General features: G+C 46.1%; 1 protein-coding gene across 3 annotated transcripts in view; it reads left to right on the top strand.

Annotated features, from left to right (window-relative positions):
* The window catches only part of NTNG1 (netrin G1), a 611,211-nt gene that overhangs the window by 17,696 nt on the left and 572,224 nt on the right, over nucleotides 1–21,291 (top strand). The window contains exon 1 of one of the 3 annotated variants that reach the window (XM_033916097.1): nucleotides 14,480–14,558. The exons of the other annotated variants lie outside the window; for them this stretch is intronic. The gene's annotated coding sequence lies outside the window, so the exon portion shown is untranslated. Of the gene's footprint in view, nucleotides 1–14,479; nucleotides 14,559–21,291 lie in introns of those variants that run through there. 3 annotated transcript variants of the gene reach the window in all.

The raw sequence follows: 21,291 nt of genomic DNA, 5'->3' as shown, positions 1-21,291 counted from the left end.
CGCTATATCTTTCTTGAAATAAGGAGAACAGAATTGAATGCAATACTCTAGATGAGGTCGCATCATGGGGTGATACAGGGGCATTATAACATTCATAGTCTTGTTAACTATCCTTTTTTAAATAATTCCTTGCATCCTGTTTGCTTTTCTGACAGCTGTTGCACATTAGGCACATGCTGCAAGTGACAGGACATCCCCCTCCAAGTGCATCATGTGATGCAGTGGGAGGGGCCGAAGGCCCTGATTGGCTCAAAATGACGATTTAGTAGCTACTAAATAGGCTAAATAAAGAACTTGACGTGGAAGCCTAATAAAGAAAAAAGAAAAAATAAGAAAAAGCAGATTGAGATAAGTGATTTAACTGCCTAGTATATAAGGATACACTGTGAATAGGACTGAGTTTTAATATCTTAATTTCACCTTTAAGAGTTTTGAATTCTAGTCACTACACTTAAGGTCTATTTATTAAAAAGTTTCAAAAATCTAATTAGGGTATGGGCCTATGACTGGAGCATGGAGCTATTGAAATACGCTGACAGTTGAGTCTGTGATAGGACTACGCGTATGCTCCGAATCTGAGGCCCTCCTCTAAGTTTCCTACACAGTGGATATATCATGTTAAGTGGCATTTTTCTCTATATGAGTAAGGGACTATAAATTACGCCAGGTGTACACCTGGCAGGGCCTCCGCGTGTGCGGATCGCCGGACTTGATGGACCGAAGGTCTGATCCGGAGATGGCAGTTCTTATGTTCTTATGTTCTATATTTCTTAAAAAATGCCAAAACATATCTCCCTCCCCCCTCCCAGGATGTGCATGTTTTCCCCAATTTATACAAATAAATCAATCTTTACAATATTTAGTTAATGGTTCCCAAACTTCCATAAATTTTTTTTTATAATAATCCTTCTGAATGGCCATAAACTTTTCCGTTTTAAAGATATAACATAGGGATTCCCACCAGAATGAATAATTTAATCTATCCCAATTTTTCCAAGTCTTTAAAATAAGCTGCATGGCAACTCCCGTCATTATAAACAAAAGTTTGTTATTTTTTGCCGAAATTTGACTTTTTGCCCTCATAGATGTTCCAAATAAAATGGTATCATACGGTAGTGCCACTGGATTTTCTAATAAATTATTAACCTGATCCCAAATCGATCTCCAGAATTTGAGGTATGCCTACATTTTATAGAAAAGGGCTTAGCGCTCTCTAGTCGGCACCTAATTTTGTAGACGGCATATATAGAATTGAGCCCTATGCGTCCTCAGTCCCAAATATAGTACTGTTTCTGATTGGGGTCTGTCTTAGGCACAGTGGTAGACATGTGGCTTCTATTACTTTTGATGGGGACAGTTCTGAGAAATTATTATTATTTTAATGGTTTGAGATGAATAGGCAACGTTTTTCACTTAGCAAGCCAATAAAAATTTTAACAGAATAATGGAAAAGCTGGTTTTAAAGGGCAAGCAGCACTTTTCCAGGAGATACTTCATCTCTCACTAGTAAAATTCTTTCTGAACTAAGCTAACACTTAGAATTTAATCTTCAACACAAACATCATGTTTCCCTTTCATCATTTGTTTAATTAATTTGTCTGTCTGTATATGTTATAATTAAACAAGATTGCTCGTGTTTTTATGTAACTTGCCTAAAGTGCTCTAGTGTTTAGGTGTGAAATAAATATCTATGGGTATTTTTAATTTCTTTCTCAGTTTTCTTCCTTCTCACACTCTGTTGGTCATCACACATCAAACACTTTACTATGCATGTCAGGAATGACGGTCTAGCATATCAAATATGATAAACATAAACATTTTCAAAATGCATTCATGTTTTTTTAGCTTAAATTCCTAACAGGAAACTGGCTTGCTAAAACCCTTATTATCTATTTGACCCACCTCAGTAGGTGCAGGGGGAGGAGGGGCATACTTTTCAGCTATTCATCCAAGTTCATTCAAAGTGAAGGCTACTAGAGAGAACAGAACAACATATGAATATCCATACTGGTTCAAAACAATGGTCCATCTAGCCCTGTCTTCTGTTTCTAACAGTGGCCAATCCAAGTCACAAATACCTGGCAGAAACCCAAATACTAGCAGCATTCTATGCTACCAAAACACCAGAGCAGGCAGTGGCTGCCCTCATGTCATGAACCTTTTCCTCCAGGAACTTGTTCAAACCATTTTTAAACCCAGACATGCTAACCACTTTACCACATTCTCTGGCAGGAATTCAAGAGGGCCTGGGATAAGCACCCTCAGAGGGTGAAAGAGATAATGGTTACTGTGGATGAGCAGACTGAATGGGCCATTTGGCCTTTATCTGCCGTCATGTTTCTATGAGTGAAAAAATATTTCCTCCAATTTGTAACTTCATTGCGGGTCCCATAGTCTTTTGTATTTTCTGAAAGAGTAACAACTTGATTCACATTTACCCGTTCTACACCACTCATGATTTTGTAGACCTCAATCAATATCTCCCCTCAGCTGTCTTTTCCAAACTGAAGAGCCCTAACCTCATATGAACCTCTTCCTCATATTTGCATTGCTCTTCTTTGAACCATTTCTAATTCCACAATATCGTGGTGCCTAATACCTAAGTGGGCATTTCTATGGGCAGAGCAGGATTTTGACGCTGCTAAATGTGATTTTCCAAGAACTTAGGTGCCTGAAATGTAGGCCAGGGTTTTAAGGGCCTAAGTCTGATTGACATATGGCTGGTGCCATTTTTCTAGGTGCAGTTTATAGAATCGGTCCTTTACTGCTTACAAAATGGGTGGCGGTAAGGGCTCATGTAGTAATATTTTTAATGGTTGTGTGCTAATTGCTCAATTGGCACATGGCCATTATTTCTGGAAATAGGAAAATTAGCCTATTTCCAGCTGCTACACAAGTGTATACATTTTTGTCTTTTCTGTGAATCGCATAGAATGATTTAGCGGTATAAAAACAAGTTTTGACCTTGGTGCATGGGAAAGACCCAAATTTGCAGTGACTTTAGTAAACGAACCCCAAAGAGAGCTACATTTACCCCCCTCTTCTACAAAGCTGCGTGGCAACAGCTCCGAAGCCTTTAAAATCTCTATGGGCTTCGGAGCCGTTACCGCGCGGCTTTTGTAAAAGAGGGGGTTAGGGTTATGTTTATTATAATGAACAATTACAGAGTGAGGACCAGCCTTAAAAAAGGTTTAAAAATGTCATATAACTTTTCCTAGATATTTAGGCCCTGATTCTCCAAAGTGCGTCCCGATTTTAGGCAGCTGTAGGCGTCCTACAGCTGTCTAATCAGCCAATCGGGATGCACATTTTTAAAACAAATGCTCCCCAGGCAGGCCGCCTATATTGAAGGCGAGGCCCGCAAGACACCTAAGCTCGCCTAAGGGCCTTAGGCGAACCTAGGCGGCCCTATGCGTCTCCCTAGTAGAGGAAGAGACGCTTACAATGTAGGCCAACAAAATGCTGGTCTACATTGTAAGTAGACGCGGCCGCTATACTTATTGCAGCAAGGGATCTCTCTGCTGCTATAAGTATAGCGGGCCGCGGCCGCCTGTCCAATTGCTGGCAGGAGGGTGCCCAAACCCTCCTGCCAGAAGATGCCCCCCCGACACTACCGACTGCCCCCCCCCGACACTACCGATCGCTGGCAGGAGGGTGCCCAATCCCTCCTGCCAGAAGATGCCCCCCCCCCCGACACTACCGACTGCCCCCTCCGACACTACCGATCGCTGGCAGGAGGGTGCCCAATCCCTCCTGCTGGAAGACGCACCCCCTCCGCACCCTCCCCCCCGCACTAACAGCCCTCAAACCTCCCCCCAACCAAACTAACCTTTCCTTGTTGGCCAGACGGGACTTGCCCGTCCAGCCACAGGTCCGTCTCGTCGAAATGAGGCGGGCCCGCCCCTTCCCGGCCCATCCTTCTGAAGCCTAAGGCCTAATTGGCCCAGGCTCTAGAAGCCCAGACCAATCAGGCCTTAGGCATAGCGGGTCCGCCCATCCTATCTAAGGTCTGATTGGCCCAGGCTCTAGGCGCTCATTTTGACGAGACGGACCTGTGGCTGGACGGGCAAGTCCCGTCTGGCCAACAAGGAAAGGTTAGTTTGGTTGGGGGAGGTTTGAGAGCTGTTAGCGCGGGGGGGGGTGCGGAGGGGGTGCGTCTTCCAGCAGGAGGGATTGGGCACCCTCCTGCCAGCGATCGGTAGTGTCGGGGGGGGCATCTTCTGGCAGGAGGGATTGGGCACCCTCCTGCCAGCGATCGGTAGTGTCGGGGGGGGCAGTCGGTAGTGTCGGGGGGGCATCTTCTGGCAGGAGGGTTTGGGCACCCTCCTGCCAGCAATTGGACAGGCGGCCGCGGCCCGCTATACTTATAGCAGCAGAGAGATTGGGCACCCTCCTGCCAGCGATCGGTAGTGTCGGGGGGGCAGTCGGTAGTGTCGGGGGGGCATCTTCTGGCAGGAGGGATTGGGCACCCTCCTGCCAGCGATCGGTAGTGTCGGGGGGGGGGGGGGCGGTCGGGCCTCGCCTTCAATATAGGCGGCCTGCCTGGGGAGCATTTTTTTAAAAAACGTGCATCCCGATTGGCTGATTAGACAGCTGTAGGACGCCTACAGCTGCCTAAAATCGGGACGCACTTTGGAGAATCAGGGCCTTAAAGTCTCTGAATAGGTTATACGTACAGCCTGATATACTAAAAGATTTCTTTCATTTTTTTTTTAATGTCTATGTAAGAAAGCTTATTAGGGTGCTACACACAAAGTAGCTGGCAGTGTTTTAAGCGTGTGGGTCTCCCACATTCTGAGGCTACTTTTTAGCCTAGATCTAAGATGGCTGACGGTGCTATTTTTTTTTTTTTTTCAAAATCTTTATTCATTTTTAAATCTCACAACAAGTATAAAATAATATAACAATTGATTCATATAGATCACTTGAAAATCTTTTCTAATATCATCATAAATACATATGTTTTAAACCCTCCCCCACCCTCCCCATCCACCAATAATATAATTCAAGCATATTATACACATATTATATTCAAGGATACTGACAGTGCTATTTTATTATTTATGACCACACACAAATTGCACAGTTAGCACATGGCCATTAATGTTTGAGCTCTCAATGTCACGTAGGGGTCCTTTTATTAAGGTGCACTAAAGATTAGCGTGCACTAATTGCTAAGACTCCCATAGGATATAATGGCATTAGCATTTAGCGCATGCTAAATCGGTTAGCATACTTTAATAAAAGGACCCCTTATTTAGTGGCAGGGCAGGATTAATTCATCGAGGGCCCCTAGGCACACAAGTACACTGGGCCCCCCTGCCCCGCCTCACCCCACCATGCGCCCAGGCGGAAACAGGAAGCTGCGTCAGAGGGAAGCTTTGGGCAAGCATCACCACTTGCACAATTACAGTTCCCGTTGCCTTTCTTACCCGCGTTGCTTGCTTGCCTTACTTTCTGTCAATGGGGGGGGGGGGGGGGCCGCGTTGCTGATCGGGGTGGGGCCCACATTGCCAATTGGGGGGCCTGCGTTGCTGATCGATGCTGGAGGGGCCCATCGCCGTTTGGAAAAAACAATGTTGATGCTCTCCTTCATCGGGCCCCCCTGACCATTTTGGGCCCTAGGCACGTGCCTACTTGGCCTATTGGTTAATCCTGCCCTGTTTAGTGGATGTTAAGGGCTCCTGCGCTAATCAGTCAGTGTGCACAAATGCCCACGTACTAACTGATTACTGCAGGGCACACCTACCCTCCACCCTTAAACAATACCACACATCCTAAAGAAAAAAATGTATCTTTTTAAACATGTGGGTGGCATGTGCAGTTAGCGCATGGTTCCTGGGCACGTGTTACTAGCAGTGTTCCCTCTAAGCGGGCGGGTGTTGTGAGCAAACTTTTTTCACTGTGAGCTAAAAATATCGGGCGCCAGCAAGTTATGAGCCAAATAAATATGTTGCTTTCTACCACAGAACTTCCTTACGTTTGTATGGAATCTATCCCCTTTCAACTTTAGAGAGTGCCCTCTCGTTCTCCCTGCCTTAGCTACTAAGTCTATTCCCTTCAGTACCTTGAATGTTTCTATCATGTCCCCTCTCAATCTCCTCTGCTCAAGGGAGAAGAGGCCCAGTTTCTCTAATCTTTCGCTGTACGGCAACTCCTCCAGCCCCTTAACCATACGTGACAAAAAATCAATTCATGTAGCAAATGCTACATTTATCTTTTGGCATGGCCCATCATGTAGCAAATGCTATAACTGATGGGCCATGCCAAAAGATAAATATATATATACTAAAAAATAAAAAATAAAAATAAATATATACTAGGAGTAAAGGGGCATGCAATAAAGCTTTTAAGTAGTAGATTTAAAACAAACCTGGGAAAATATTTTTCATTCAACATGTAATTAAAAAAAGATTTGGATAATTTCCTTAAAAAATCTGCATGACATTATTAAGATGGACTTAGGAAAGCCCACTGCTTATTCCTAGAATAAACAGCATAAAATCTGTTTTACTCTTTTGCACTGTTGTGCTTTCAGCAAAATGTTTTAAACACAAAAACAGAAAATCACATGCACAGGCATTAGGTCACCCAGGCATCTAGAATTAGCAATCTTGCACAGCCAGCCTATGATTGACAGGAGCTGCCAAATCACATTGAAAAGGATGATAAGGAAGGCAGATAAGAGATGGTGGAAGGAAGACAAAACGAAAAGGCAAGAACAAAACTGAAGTAGAAACGAGCCAAACATACAGTATAGCATACAAAAAATGGCTTCCAAAAACTGATTGGCATCCAAGTTCTCTAAAGTTTCACACAGTCATCTTCTAATAATGTCACCATATACAGTTGGCTTGCCAGAAATATGTTTAGGATGCCACTGCAACTCTACCAACAGCATATTAACTTAACAGTGTAGCTTCAAAATAACTGCATCTCTATCCTTCCCTCCCCCCTGTGGTTTTTAGCATATCTCTCTTCTCATTTCCTCCACTCAGATCTGATCATTCTCTGCTCTCTCTTCCCTTTTCTTCTCTGGTCTTCCTTCTCTATTTTCTGCCTCCATCTAAATTAAATTCTTTCTTACTATTTAGTCCCGTTTCCCTCTTTTCACTGTGTCTACACACAGCTTGTCACCCCTTTCCCTCACCCCTCCATTATCTTACTATTTTCTTCCCCCTTTATTTATCTCCTCCTTCCATCCAGTATGTGTTCTTTCCCCACTTCCATTCAGCATCTGCTCTCCCTTCTCAACTGACATCCATCTGCCTTCTGCTCTCTCTCCCTTCTTCTCACTTCCATCATCTGTCCCCTTCTCTCTCTCTCTCATCTCCTCCATTCCATCATCTGCCCCTTCTCTCTCTCTCTCTCTCTCCCCCCCCCAACTTCCATCATCTGCCCCCCTTCCCCTCACCTTTGTGGGTCACTTTCTTTCCCCTGAGGGTGGCTCATGTCACAGGGGAAGCTTTGGCCGAGCAGAACCGCTTGATTGACAGTGGAACTTACTTGATTGATGTCGATGCTGGGGCCCGTTGCCGTTTGAAGGAAAAAAAAAAAGGTGGAAAAAAGGAACCTGTAAAGGCGAGAGGAAGGGAAACCTCCAGGACAGCTGCTTTTTGCCCTCCTTCAGCGGCCCAAGAGTTCAGACCAGCAGCGGCAGCTGTGTATGCTTTTAACTTCGGCACAGAGCTGCCCCTAATCAATAGTTTAGCGCGGTTTCATGAGGCAGCCTCGGGGCCTTTGATAGCCGGCCCGCTTCGATGATGCGATGTGGGCCGGCCTAGCAAAGGCCCCGAGGCTGCCTTATGAAACCGCCCTAAACTATTGATTAGGGGCAGCTCTGTGCCGAAGTTAAAAGCATACAGAGCTGCCGCTGCTGGTCTGGAGGTGCGGAGACAAGGCAGGAGGCAAACGCGGTGGAAGGCAGGAGTCCCGGCGAAGGCAGGAGTCCCGGCACAGCGACTACAACAGGAAGTTGCAAGTCAGCTGACGCCGGCCTTTCGTTGCGGCAGGGACCGAATCCTTCGCGGACCGGCAAGATTTTGTTTGCGGACCGGCGGTTGAAGAACTGTGCTCTACACTGTGTGCGCTGTGACGAGAAACTTGTGCGCTGCGAGGTAATATTTTGTGCGCCAGCGCACCCCAGCGCAGCTTAGCGGGAACACTGGTTACTAGCACCATTTTTTGGTGGCAGCAAGCATGTGTTGGTGCTTAACGCTGTTTAGTAAAATGACCCCTTTATTTGATTGGCAAAGGTTTCTGCTGGAAATTTTTCCAGTCCTGAATTTTGGTGACCTTGAACAAATGCAAATGGCAGATCTTACAAACATTCATCTCTACCAGTGACCTACAGCCCTTTAAGGGCTCCTTTTACTAAGGTGCGCCAGCGGTTTTAGCGCACGCTACAATGCTGCGTGCGCTAGACGCTAAAGACTCCATAGAGCTTACGTTAGTATTTTTCGTTTAGCGCATGGTTTGCGCGCGCTATTCTTCAGCGAGAGCTAAAAACGCCAGCGCACCTCAGTAAAAGGAGCCCTAAGCACTTATTAGTAGATCAAACGTAGCAAGATTAAACGGTATGTGCATTTCATGACCGACAAACAGGTAAAACAGATATAGAGGTTTATATTATTAGAGTTTTTTGACATGTAAAAATAGAAAAAGTCCTGTGTTTATCCCAGGACAAGCAGGCAGCATATTCTTAACGCATGGGTGACGTCACCGACGGAGCCCCGGTACGGACCTTTTTAACTAGAAAGTTCTAGTTGGCCGCACCGCGCATGCGCGAGTGCCTTCCCGCCCGACGGAGGAGTGCGTGGTCCCCAGTTTCTTCGTTTCCGCGGAGCGAAGAAGACGCATGTGTTTTCAACGGCCGTTGAAAAACTATTTTCTGCCTTCCAGCTCACGTACTTTTTTCATTTTTTCAGTCTTTTTCCTTTCGGATCCCGTTACTTTTCTTAAAAAAAAAAAAAAAAAACTCGTTGAGTTTTCTTTATTTTTTCGGGCCGGCCCCGGCGGGGCCTGTTGCCACCATACAGGCCTCCGGCTTTGATTTTGCAGAGGCCGTGTTTCCCTTCATGCCCCCTCAACCGGGCTTTAAGAAGTGCCAGCGGTGTGCACGCCCGATCTCCCTCACCGACCCGCACAATTGGTGCCTCCAGTGCTTGGGTCCAGAGCATCGGGCTGACACCTGCACCCTCTGTGCTACGCTTAAAAAGCGTACTTTGAAAAATAGGCAGATCCAGCAAAATATTTTGTTTGGTACCGGATCTGCCATGGAACCGGCTGCGATGTCGACAGCACCCCAAAAGTCGGCACCGACGACATCGACACCACCGGACCCTTCCTCGGGGCCGTTGGGCCCAGGTAAGCCGGCTAAGAAGCCTCCCACTTCCCTTGAGCGCCCTCCTGCCACGGTTGCGACACCGGCCCTCCCGGCACCGCACCGGCCCCGCAAACGCTCCGCTCCGATCTCGGTGAGTGCCTCATCATCGGCCTCCTCATCGCCGGAGCGTAGAGTGGCACCTATGGTACCGAAGAAGAAAAAAGCGGTACCGGTGCCTCCCCTGGATGACCGCATCGCAGCCATACTCCAAACACAGTTACAGGAGCAGCTGCAACAACAGCTCCAGCAACTGTTGCCGGCGTTGCTGGCACCGCACCTTCCGGTACAGGACCGATCCGAGCCTCGCACTGTCCCCTCGGTGTCAACCCCCACGATACTGATTAATACCTCCATGCCGGTGCTCTTGGCAGAAACACCTACAGTGCATACCCGTGATGCTGCCGACCCTGTCCGGTCCCAGGAACGACATCGGTCTTCCTCACCCAGTACCGCCTCGGTGCGCTCAGGCAAATCTCTCTCAAAGACCCGCCATGCCGAGCCCCCCACACCGATGTCCAAACGTATGCACCCCGACATTAGGGACCCGGACTTGTGGGAAGACTCCCCTCACGGTACCGAGGAGGACGCTTCGTCAACCGACGAAGAACCCTCCATGACCGACACCGTATCAAAACCAGAGCAATCCTCTTTCTCCAAATTCCTTAGGGAGATGTCAGCAGCTCTTTCCATTCCCTTAGAGTCCGACTCTAAAAAGTCTCAAGCTTTCCTCGACGCCCTAGACTTTGAGCAACCTCCCAAAGAATTTCTGAAGTTGCCCGTCCACGACATCTTACGGGAAACTTTCTATAAGAACTGGGAGGCTCCCCTCACTGTTCCTGGAGCCCCTCGTAAATTGGATAGCTTGTACCAGGTTATTCCAATCCCAGAGTTTGACAAACCTCAATTGCCCCACAAGTCCCTCCTGGTGGAATCTACTTTGAAAAAATCTCAGGGTTCCAGTGTATATGCCTCCACCCCTCCTGGCAGAGAGGGAAAAACCATGGATAAATTTGGTAAGCGCCTTTTCCAAAATGCCATGTTAGCCAATAGAGCCAACAACTACACCTTCCATTTCTCCTTCTACATGAAGCATCTGGTGCAACAGCACTCCTCCTTACAGAAATATCTTCCTGAACGTAAGGTCCCTCTTTTCCAGCAATATATTTCTAGCCTCCTCCAACTCAGGAAATTTATGGTTCGCTCCATCTACGACTCATTTGAGCTGACCTCTCGCGCATCTGCCATGGCGGTGGCCATGCGCCGTTTGGCATGGCTGAGAGTCTCTGACCTAGACATTAACCACCAGGACCGCCTGGCGAACGCACCTTGTCTGGGTGATGAACTCTTCGGAGAGTCCCTGGACTCAACAACCCAGAAGCTCTCAGCACATGAGACCAGGTGGGACACTCTGATCAAACCTAAAAAGAAGACTCCACCTGCTCGCCCCTACAGACTTCCTACCAGCGCAGGTTCTCGGCCAGACCTCTCAACCCGCCCCAACAGCAGCCTCGCTGACCTCGTCAACAGCATCAATCTCAGGCTCGCTCACAGTCTCACCAACCTGCCAAGCCTCTACCTCCTTCAAAACCATCTCAGCCCTTTTGACTTTTTCCTCCAGGGCATAGCCAGTCTCCCACCATCATTGCCTCTTCCTCAGCCTATCGGAGGCCACCTCCAAATCTTCCTCAGCCGTTGGGAGGTCATCACATCAGACCAATGGGTCCTCAACATCATTCGCCACGGCTACTCTCTCAACTTCCAGACTCTTCCACCAGACCATCCTCCCGTAGAGTCTGCTTCTCACTCCTACCAAACCCCCCTCCTCCTGAGGGAGGTCCACTCTCTCCTTCTTCTCAATGCCATCGAAGAAGTGCCTCCGGACCAAAGGGGTCAGGGATTCTACTCCCGCTATTTCCTGGTTCCCAAAAAGACAGGAGACCTCTGTCCCATCCTCGATCTCAGGGACCTCAACAAGTGTCTGGTCAAGGAGAAGTTCAGAATGCTCTCCCTTGCCACGCTTTAACCTCTTCTCTCTCAGCACGACTGGCTATGTTCCCTGGACCTCAAAGAGGCCTACACTCACATCCCAATCAATCCAACTTCACGTCGCTACCTACGGTTTCAGATACAGCACCGTCACTATCAGTACAAAGTGCTACCTTTTGGCCTCGCTTCATCGCCCAGGGTGTTCACCAAGTGCCTTATTGTGGTGGCGGCCTTCCTCAGGTCTCACAACCTCCAGGTGTTCCCCTACTTGGACGATTGGTTGGTGAAAGCACCTACGTCTCCACTTGTGCTACAAGCCACCCATCACACCATCTCTTTCCTCCATCTCCTGGGGTTCGAGATCAACTACCCCAAGTCGCATCTGCTTCCCACACAGCGATTTCAGTTCATTGGAGCAGTTCTCGACACCACACTGAGGGCGTTTCTCCCCTCCGACCGTCAACGGACCCTGCTCCACCTCTGTCGTCAGGTGCTCCTTTATCACTCCATTCCAGCCCGACAGATGATGGTCCTCCTGGGCCACATGGCCTCGACGGTCCATGTGCTTCCTCTGGCGCGACTCCACCTCAGGACACCTCAATGGACTCTTGCCAACCAATGGTCACAGACCACGGATCTTCTTTCTCATCCCATCTCTGTGACATCGTCTCTTCAGCAATCTCTTCAATGGTGGTTGAACTCCTCAAATCTTTCCAGGGGTCTACTCTTTCATCTACCCCCTCACTCCATGATCATAACCACGGATGCCTCCCCCTATGCATGGGGAGCTCACCTGGGAGATCTACGCACCCAAGGACTCTGGACCCCTCAGGAGCGTCAGCATCACATCAATTTCCTGGAACTCAGAGCCATGTTCTATGCTCTCAAGGCCTTCCAGCACCTTCTCTACCCTCAGGTTCTTCTCCTGTGCACAGACAATCAAGTCGCCATGTACTACATAAACAAGCAAGGCGGCACAGGATCTCGCCTCCTTTGTCAGGAGGCTCTCAGCATCTGGACCTGGGCCAAGGCCCGCAATCTCTTCCTCAAGGCTGTCTATATCCAGGGCAAACAGAACTCCCTGGCCGACAATCTCAGCCGCATCCTTCAACCTCACGAGTGGACTCTGGACCCTTCCACACTCCACTCCATCTTTGCTCGCTGGGGCACTCCGCAGGTGGACCTCTTTGCAGCTCCTCACAACCATCAGCTGCCCCAGTTCTGTTCCAGACTCTTCTCTCCTCATCGTCTGACCCCAGATGCATTCCTGCTCGACTGGACGGATCGGTTCCTCTATGCCTTTCCTCCACTACCTCTGATGTTGCGGACGTTATCCAAACTCCGCAGGGACAGGGCCACCATGATTCTCATCGCTCCTCGGTGGCCTCGCCAACACTGGTTCTCCCTCCTGCTCCAGCTCAGCTCCAGGGAGCCCATTCCTCTTCCTGTGTTTCCTACTCTACTTATACAGCAGCATCGGTCTCTACTACATCCCAATCTGTCCTCGCTCCACCTGACAGTTTGGTTTCTCTCGGGCTGACCTCTCCAGAGAATCTGTCTCAGCCCGTCCGTCGCTTTTTGGATGCCTCCAGGAAACCGGCCACCCTCCAATGTTACCATCAGAAGTGGACCAGGTTCTCCTCTTGGTGTCTACTGCATCACCACGATCCCACCTCATTGGCGGTGGAAACTGTACTGGACTATTTGCTCTCTCTATCTGATGCTGGCCTCAAGTCCACCTCTATCAGAGTCCACCTCAGTGCCATCACTGCGTTTCATGAGCCTATCCTCGGAAAACCGCTTACGGCTCACCCTCTGGTTTCCCGGTTCATGAGAGGCCTCTTCAATATCAAACCACCTCTGAAGCCTCCTCCTGTCGTCTGGGACCTGAATGTGGTTTTATCAGCCCTCATGAAACCCCCCCTTTTGAGCCTCTTGCCACAACTTCGCTCAAACTTCTAACATGGAAGGTGCTTTTCCTCATTGCCATCACCTCTGCCAGGAGGGTTAGTGAGATGCATGCACTGGTCGCCGATCCACCGTTCACTGTTTTTCACCATGACAAGGTGGTTCTGCGTACCCATCCTAAATTCCTTCCCAAGGTGGTCTCGGCTTTTCACCTCAACCAGTCCATTGTGTTGCCTGTCTTTTTCCCTAAACCCCATTCTCATCCTGGGGAACAGGCGTTGCACACGCTGGATTGTAAGCGTGCCCTCGCATACTACCTTGACCGTACCAGGGCTCACCGCTCGTCCCCTCAGCTCTTTCTGACCTTCGATCCTAACCGTCTAGGTCGTCCTGTCTCTAAACGGACGCTTTCCAACTGGCTTGCTGCCTGTATTGCGTTCTGTTATGCTCGGGCCGGTCTCTCACTGGAAGGTGCTGTCACGGCCCACAGGGTCAGAGCTATGGCTGCTTCTGTGGCTTTCCTCCGTTCCACACCCATCGAGGAAATCTGCAAGGCTGCCACTTGGTCCTCAGTTCACACGTTCACTACTCACTACTGTCTGGATGCCTTCTCCAGACGGAATGGACACTTTGGCCAATCTGTGCTACAAAATTTATTTTCCTAATGGCCAACCATCCCTCCTCCCTCTCTGTTAGCTTGGAGGTCACCCATACGTTAAGAATATGCTGCCTGCTTGTCCTGGGATAAAGCACAGTTACTTACCGTAACAGGTGTTATCCAGGGACAGCAGGCAGATATTCTTACGTCCCACCCTCCTCCCCGGGTTGGCTTCTTAGCTGGCTTATCTTAACTGGGGACCACGCACTCCTCCGTCGGGCGGGAAGGCACTCGCGCATGTGCGGTGCGGCCAACTAGAACTTTCTAGTTAAAAAGGTCCGTACCGGGGCTCCGTCGGTGACGTCACCCATGCGTTAAGAATATCTGACTGCTGTCCCTGGATAACACCTGTTACGGTAAGTAACTGTGCTTTATCTATGTTTTCACAGGACAAGTAATATTACCAGGCAGCAGAAATAAGAGTGCATGATTCAAGACAAGCCAGAGGTAGAGAGTACTATTGGAAGTGCCATTTTTCTGCTGTTTATCCCATACACATATATTTTATCTCTTAGGCTTCCACAACTGGCATCATGCTTGTTGCAGTTTTCTGGGTCTTGCTGCGTCTGGTCAGATAGAATCGACGTTTCAGCTGTGGCTTTCTTCAGGATATACAATGAGGTCTGCAGGTTCACTTTTTATATATAGATGGTCCTCAAACCCGATTGGTTGGGGCTTGATGTGAGTGAGGCAGGAAAGTCCATTGTCACCAATTTGAATTGTGGTGGGAAAGTCTGTTGGTCACAAATTTGAATTTAGGTGGGAAAATCAGTTGGTCTCTTTTTTTCCGTGGAATGGAGAATTATCTGGTGAGTTTAAAGATATTCTCCCTTGTGATGCTGTGTACTATGTTCTCTCAGGCTTTTGTGGCTGGCATCATGCTTGTTACAGTTTTATGGGTCTCGCTGCATCTGGTCAGGTAGAAGCAACATTTTATATATATATATATATATATATATATATATATATATATATATATATATATATATAGTGGGTCCTCAAACCTGATTGGTTAGAGCTTGAGGTGAATGAGACAAGAAAGTCCATTGGTCACCAATTTGAATTTTGGTGGGAAGCTCTGTTGGTCACAAATTTGAATTTAGGTGGGAAAATCAGTTGGTCTTTTTTCCGTGGAATGGAGAATTTGTGGTAAGTTTTTAAAGATATTCTTCCCATGAAGGTGGGTTATATGTTCTACTAGACTTCCGCATATGGCATCATGCTTGTTGTAGTTTTCCAGGTTCAAGAACAATCTGACACCAAGTCAAAAACTTTTAAACCATCTGATGCTATTTTTGGTGATAATACCTGGCTTTGTAAACATCTGTAAAGCCTTTAGAACCCCAAGATAAGGATGATCCTATAAAAATAGCAGCATCTGAATGACTAAAGACTTTGGAGGAAAGACCTTTGGTTCCTCACAAATATTTGCTTTCAGGAAACATAGGAAATCAAGGTGGCAGACACAGTTTTGTTACTCATGTGTGTTTGGACAAGTAGCTAATCAACGCTGAATGGAATTTCAAATATTCAGCACACTTGCTAATATAATGTATCACAAATTGCAGCTGGATAATAACATTTTATGAATTGAATGTAATGAAAATTGTGCTTGCATCCATAAAGCAATTATTATAAATTATTTTGCTATGGAAACACAATTCAACCATCTGTTGGCATTTCAAAGTGTCTGTGACTTAGCTGGTGTGAACACTGTGTAATATTTACATTTACATAGTGATGCACTGAAGGGATGGTCTAAAGACTAAGCATTAGCCTATATGAATTTATTTCAGAGGCCAATGTGCCTTTATGTTCTAAAATATTAGGCAGTGTCTCCCAAAATGAGGCTATGGGAAAAAATGTACTGCTGGCCCAGGGTGTCTGCAAGTGGCCAGTGATCGAGAGGCATGTCCTGAGCTGCAATAAAACAGTGAAAGGCTTGTCACACTAAAGAAAATATTAAATATAAAATATAGGGTGATGAGCGATTAAATTTACTTCTTTAGTTATATTGATTTCTAAATGTTAGAAGTGTGTATTCATTAGTGCAGAATTTAGCTCATCAGTGCCTTAAAAATTTAGGGGCCCTATTACTAAAACTTAGCATACGCTAACAGAATTAGCACACACTAAATGCTAAGAAACCAATTTTATACCTTTTGGTCTTCGCATATAGGGCCTGATTCTATAAATGGTGCCAAGGTTAGGTGCCCTAATCACAGATGCCTAGTGATGCCTAACTAAAATTTGTACATAATTATTTTTCAAAAATTGGCTTATTTTGAACAGTGTTTTTGGTAGCGTTCCAAAGGGCAGGAGGATGAGAACCAGGGAATCCAGGGATCAATTCCCACCGATGTTGCTTGAGATCTTGGACAAGTCACTTAATCCTCCATTGTAAGCCCTCCAGGGACATGAAAATGTCTACTATACTGGAATGTAACTTGCCTTGAGCCCTTACTGAGAAATGTGTGATCGAAATCTAAAGCCAGATCCAAAATCCAATACCAGGTGTCAGAGTGTGAAATAATACAAAACACTACAAATGTCACTCAGGATCTGCAGAGCAATTCTGACATACCGTAATAGCCATTACTTCCACAAGGGGCAGAACAAGCACCTACCTAGGAAAATACAGTACCATAAACACTGCAGTGAGCACTAGAACATCACTAGTGGCACCCGGGGCCCATCATTTTTTGACACCCCCCCCCCCATGTAAATTTTTTTTTTTTTTTTTTTTTTTTTTGCAATAACCATGAAATGGAATAAATGGTCAGAATAGAAACAGGCAGTGAAAATTTTCTTTTATTGAACCTCATATATGTAACCATTATTCCAAACATAACATAACATAAATTATGTCTGAATTGTCATGACATCAGAAGTACATATGGAGTAGTTGCAGGTGATGCTTGGGACAGTTCTGATTATGTTAGTTCGGTTTTATGTGTTTTTTGAATAGAAGGGTTTTTATTTCTTTTTTGAAGGTTTTGTAGTTTGTGGTCGAGGTCAATAGGTTGTAGAGTTGGGGGTCAAGTGTTGCAGCTCGAATGGCTAGGAGGTTGTTGAACAGTTTTTTTCTTTTGACGTTTTTGGTTGGAGGGTGTGTGAATGGTGCGTGAGTTCTCCTATGTCTGCTTGAGGTGGATTGAATTATTTAGCTGAAGAAATTAGTTACCCCCCCATTCCACACACATTAATTCTCTTCCATTTTTGTTCCCATTATACTGGAAAACTACTGGAAAACTAAACAAACCAGATTAGAACACATCAGTTGTGTTGTCAATGTTAACAGAAAACCATATCTCTTTCACACATGCAGAATAAATCTTCACCCAGTATAGAATAAGTAAGCACAAAATCAAAATGAAACTGAGCACTCAAGAAGCTAGGCTGTTCATACAGTGCTCCTAGTCCTTTGTATTCTGTCTTTGCACATGCACAGGAAGAAATTGTATTAAGTTAGATTTAATATGGTTTATACAGGAAGTTCCCATGAACTGATTACTCACCCTGTGTAAACCATATTAAATCTAATTTAATACAATTTCTTCCTTTTCAATGGTAGGTGTGCATGTGCAAAGTTAGAATACACTTCTCTCTCGGTATTCGCAGGGGTTAGGGGCAGAACTGGACCGTGAAGTGTGAAAAATTGCAAATAACTTTGTGCTGGCTCTGACCCACCCCCGTACCTTACCTGGTGGTCTTGTGGGCTTTCAGAGCAGGAGCGATCTTCCTATGCCTCTGCCACGTGCAGATCGCCAATAGGAAATGGCTGCTGTGAGCTCCCATAGTCTCTCGAGACTATGATGGGAGCTCATAGAAGCCATTTCCTATTGGCGATCTGCATGGGGTAGGAGCATAGGAAGATCGCTCCTGCCCTGAAAGCCCGCTAGATCACCAGGTAAGGCCGGGATGCCAGGGAGAAGGCAGGAGGGTGGCGGGGAATGTCCAAAATAAAGTTTTGGATTTTTTTCCACCTTAAAAAAAAATTGCGAATAACTGACTCCGTGGATGCTGAAACCACGGATTCGGAGGGGGAAGTGTACAAAGGACTAGGAAGAGGTCTTTGGGATTGATTTGTACTTGAGACTGACCCCTCCTCAAATACATATATTCTTAGGCTTTTTAATATTTTTTGTTCATACAGTGCAACACCAGAGAAAAAGAAGGTAATGTGTCCGTCCGTCCCCCCCTGTTATTATGCAAAATATAAAGATAACAGATGTAAATTTCCAAAACTGACATATTCTAACTACTGCATTACAGATTGACAAATGCAAGTAAAAAAAAAAAAGGAAAATGATACCATGTTATTGGACTAAATATATATATTTTTGCAATTAGCTTTTAGAGGCCAAACCTCCTTCCTCATGTCGGGACAGTATATTGCTTTTATGGTATCCTGTCCTGACCTGAGGAGAGAGACCTTGGTCTCTACTTCCATTTTCTATTTTTACTTATTAACTACCACATTATTATATCTTAAACTAAAAATTAAAATTATTTTTTATACCTTTGTTGTCTGGTTATTTTCTTTTTTCAATTGTGTTGTCTCAGGTTTCTGCTTTCTTCATCTTGCCATGACTTCCTGTCTGACAATTTTCTCCCCTCTTATTCCTTTCAGGTTCCTCAATTTATTTTCTACCTCTGTCCAGATTTAATTTTTTATTGCTATCCAATACTCAATTTCCCTCTACCTACAGCTTGCTTTCCTATTCTACTTCCTCTTAGTCTCACTGTATCCTCTTCTCCCCATTCAGCATCTTCCCTCTCTTTTCCCTCTTCCATCCAACATCTGTCCCTTCTCTTCCTACTTCCATCCAACATCTACCCCCTCTTTCCTCACTGCTTCCATCTAGCATCTGCCCCCCTCTCCTCCCTGCTGCCATCCAGCATTTATCCTCTCTGCTTCTACCCATTTGCCCCTCTCTCATCCTCACTACCATTCAGCATGTGTCCTTGCTCTCCTTCCCATACCAATCCAGTATCGGCCCCTCTCCCCATGTCAATGCATGTGGCCCCTCTCCTCCCCAAGTCCATCCTGCATGTACCCCTCTTTCCTCCCTATGTCCATCCTGCATATGTCCCTCTTTCTTCCCCATGTACATCCTGCATGTGCTTCCCTCTCCTCCCCGCTTCTTTTCCCAAACAAGCAGCAACAAAACAAAAGAAAACCAGAAGGCCGCATTGTACTTACCACAGATGCTAGCTCTACTACGGAAAAAGAAACATAGAAACATAGAAATTGACGGCAGAAAAGGGCCTCAGCCCATCAAGTCTGCCCACACCAATGACCCACTCCCTGACTTTTATTCCCCTAGAGATCCCACGTGAATATCCCATTGTCTCTTAAAATCTGACACGTTGTTGGCCTCAGTCACCTGCTGAGGTAGCTCGTTCCAATGATCGACTACCCTTTCGGTGAAGAAGTACTTCCTGGTATCACCATGAAATTTCCCTCCCCTGACTTTCAGCGAGTGCCCTCTTGTAACCGAGGGCCCTGTAAGACAGAAGATATCATCTTTGACCTCTATACGCCCCGTAATATACTTAAAGGTCTCAATCATGTCTCCCCTCTCTCTTCATTCTTCCAGCGAGTACATCCGCAGTTTTTTTAGCCTTTCTTCGTACGTGAGTTCCCTGAGCCCCAAGACCATCCTGGTAGTCATTCGCTGAACTGACTCAATTCTCAACACATCTTTCCGGTAGTGCGGTCTCCAGAATTGAACACAATACTCGAGAAGTGACATCAAGTGTGTGGGATCAGCAGTCACAAGTAATTACAATGTAGCCCTCTATTTTTTGTTTTGTTTTGGGATGGCAGCAGTGGTGGCAGTGATCCAGCTCTCCATTACCACCGGAATACCATGGGAATGGTTCCCATTCTTGTGGCACTACCTTGCAGCAATCCATCATTCCCAGGGGGTTTTCTGCAGCTCTTCCCATTACTGCAGTAATTACCATGGTAACTGTGGCATTACAGCAGTAATGGTTACCTTGTCACTCTAGTACACACATGAGTGGAGTTTGGGAGAGGCACGGGCATGTCTCTAACATATGCATGCAGCTTATGGAATACTATAAGATATACACTTTGCATGGTGGACTAAGGCATAAATCGGTACATCTGCTGTTGACTTGGTATAAATGGTTATACCAAATTTAATACAGCAAAAAAAAGCACAATGTTCATTGAGGTCTTTTTTTGCTATACCAAATTTAGGCATGCCAACATGGGTTTACACTAGTCTTCTACACACAAATGCCATTATGAAACTGGTGCTCAGCGTGCAGGCATCAGTGAGCCTAATTGGAGGTGCCAAGTTATATAATACTTTTGAGTACTCTTTTTTTTTTTTGATTTGCCAGTAAGTTAAAATGAAGATCTGTAATTATGTGAGAGTGATTCACATATGTTTATTGTTGTTCTCTCTATTGGTTGAAAGATCGGGGAGTTTGTTTGATTTTAAAATTTAGTGCATGCAGGTTATACAATACCTTCAGTTATGCACATAAGTTAATTGGTAAATTAGCTGATAATTGGCACTAAGAACCTATCATTAGCGATAGTTGCTGCTGTTTGGTGCTAATTAGCATTAATTTTCAGTTATGCCTGTAATTGCTCTTAGTTAGCATTCTATAACTTTGGCATGTAAATTCCTTAGCACATAACTACAAGGGAGGGGTGTGTCAATGGCATAGCGAGGGGGGTCAGATCACCCCAGGTGCCATCTTAATAGGGGTGCCAGTACCTCTCCTCCTCTCTGCCCATACACCTCTTCAAATCTTTATGGCAGCGAGCAGCATCTCCATGTGCTGGCCTCAGCTCTCCTGATGCCACTTCCTTGTCGCAGGACCAAGAAGTGATGTCAAGGGGAAAGCTGAGGCTGGTGCGAGCAGAAGGTAGGAGGTGCTGCTCACTGCTGGTGAAGGTTTGAAGATGTATATTTGGGGGGGGGGACACTGTGGAGAAGTGTGCGGGAGATGTGGGAGGCATACGGTGCAGTGATGCTGCGTGCCTCTGCCCCCGGTGTCTCCTTCCCTCACTCTGCTGCTGGAGGGTGTGACTGTGGGAGGGATATGGATGTGTCAGGGGTATGCACAGGGCAGACTGAGATAAGTTCTTATTTTTAAGCCATTTTATTAAGGGTCTAAAACTGATAAGGCTTAACATCTCAGGTGTTTTTTGAATGAACGCCATTTAGATGCGTCATTTAACCATGTACTTTAATTCTCATATTAGATCAGGGGTAGGGAACTCCAGTCCTCGAGAGCCGTATTCCAGTCGGGTTTTCAGGATTTCCCCAATGAATATGCATTGAAAGCAGTGCATGCAAATAGATCT

This window comes from Geotrypetes seraphini, chromosome 12 (assembly GCF_902459505.1).
Source record: "Geotrypetes seraphini chromosome 12, aGeoSer1.1, whole genome shotgun sequence".
Classification (NCBI taxonomy): Eukaryota; Metazoa; Chordata; class Amphibia; order Gymnophiona; family Dermophiidae; genus Geotrypetes; species Geotrypetes seraphini.
The sequence above is the reverse complement of the archived record's forward strand: the minus strand, read 5'-3'. Positions and strand labels throughout refer to the sequence as shown.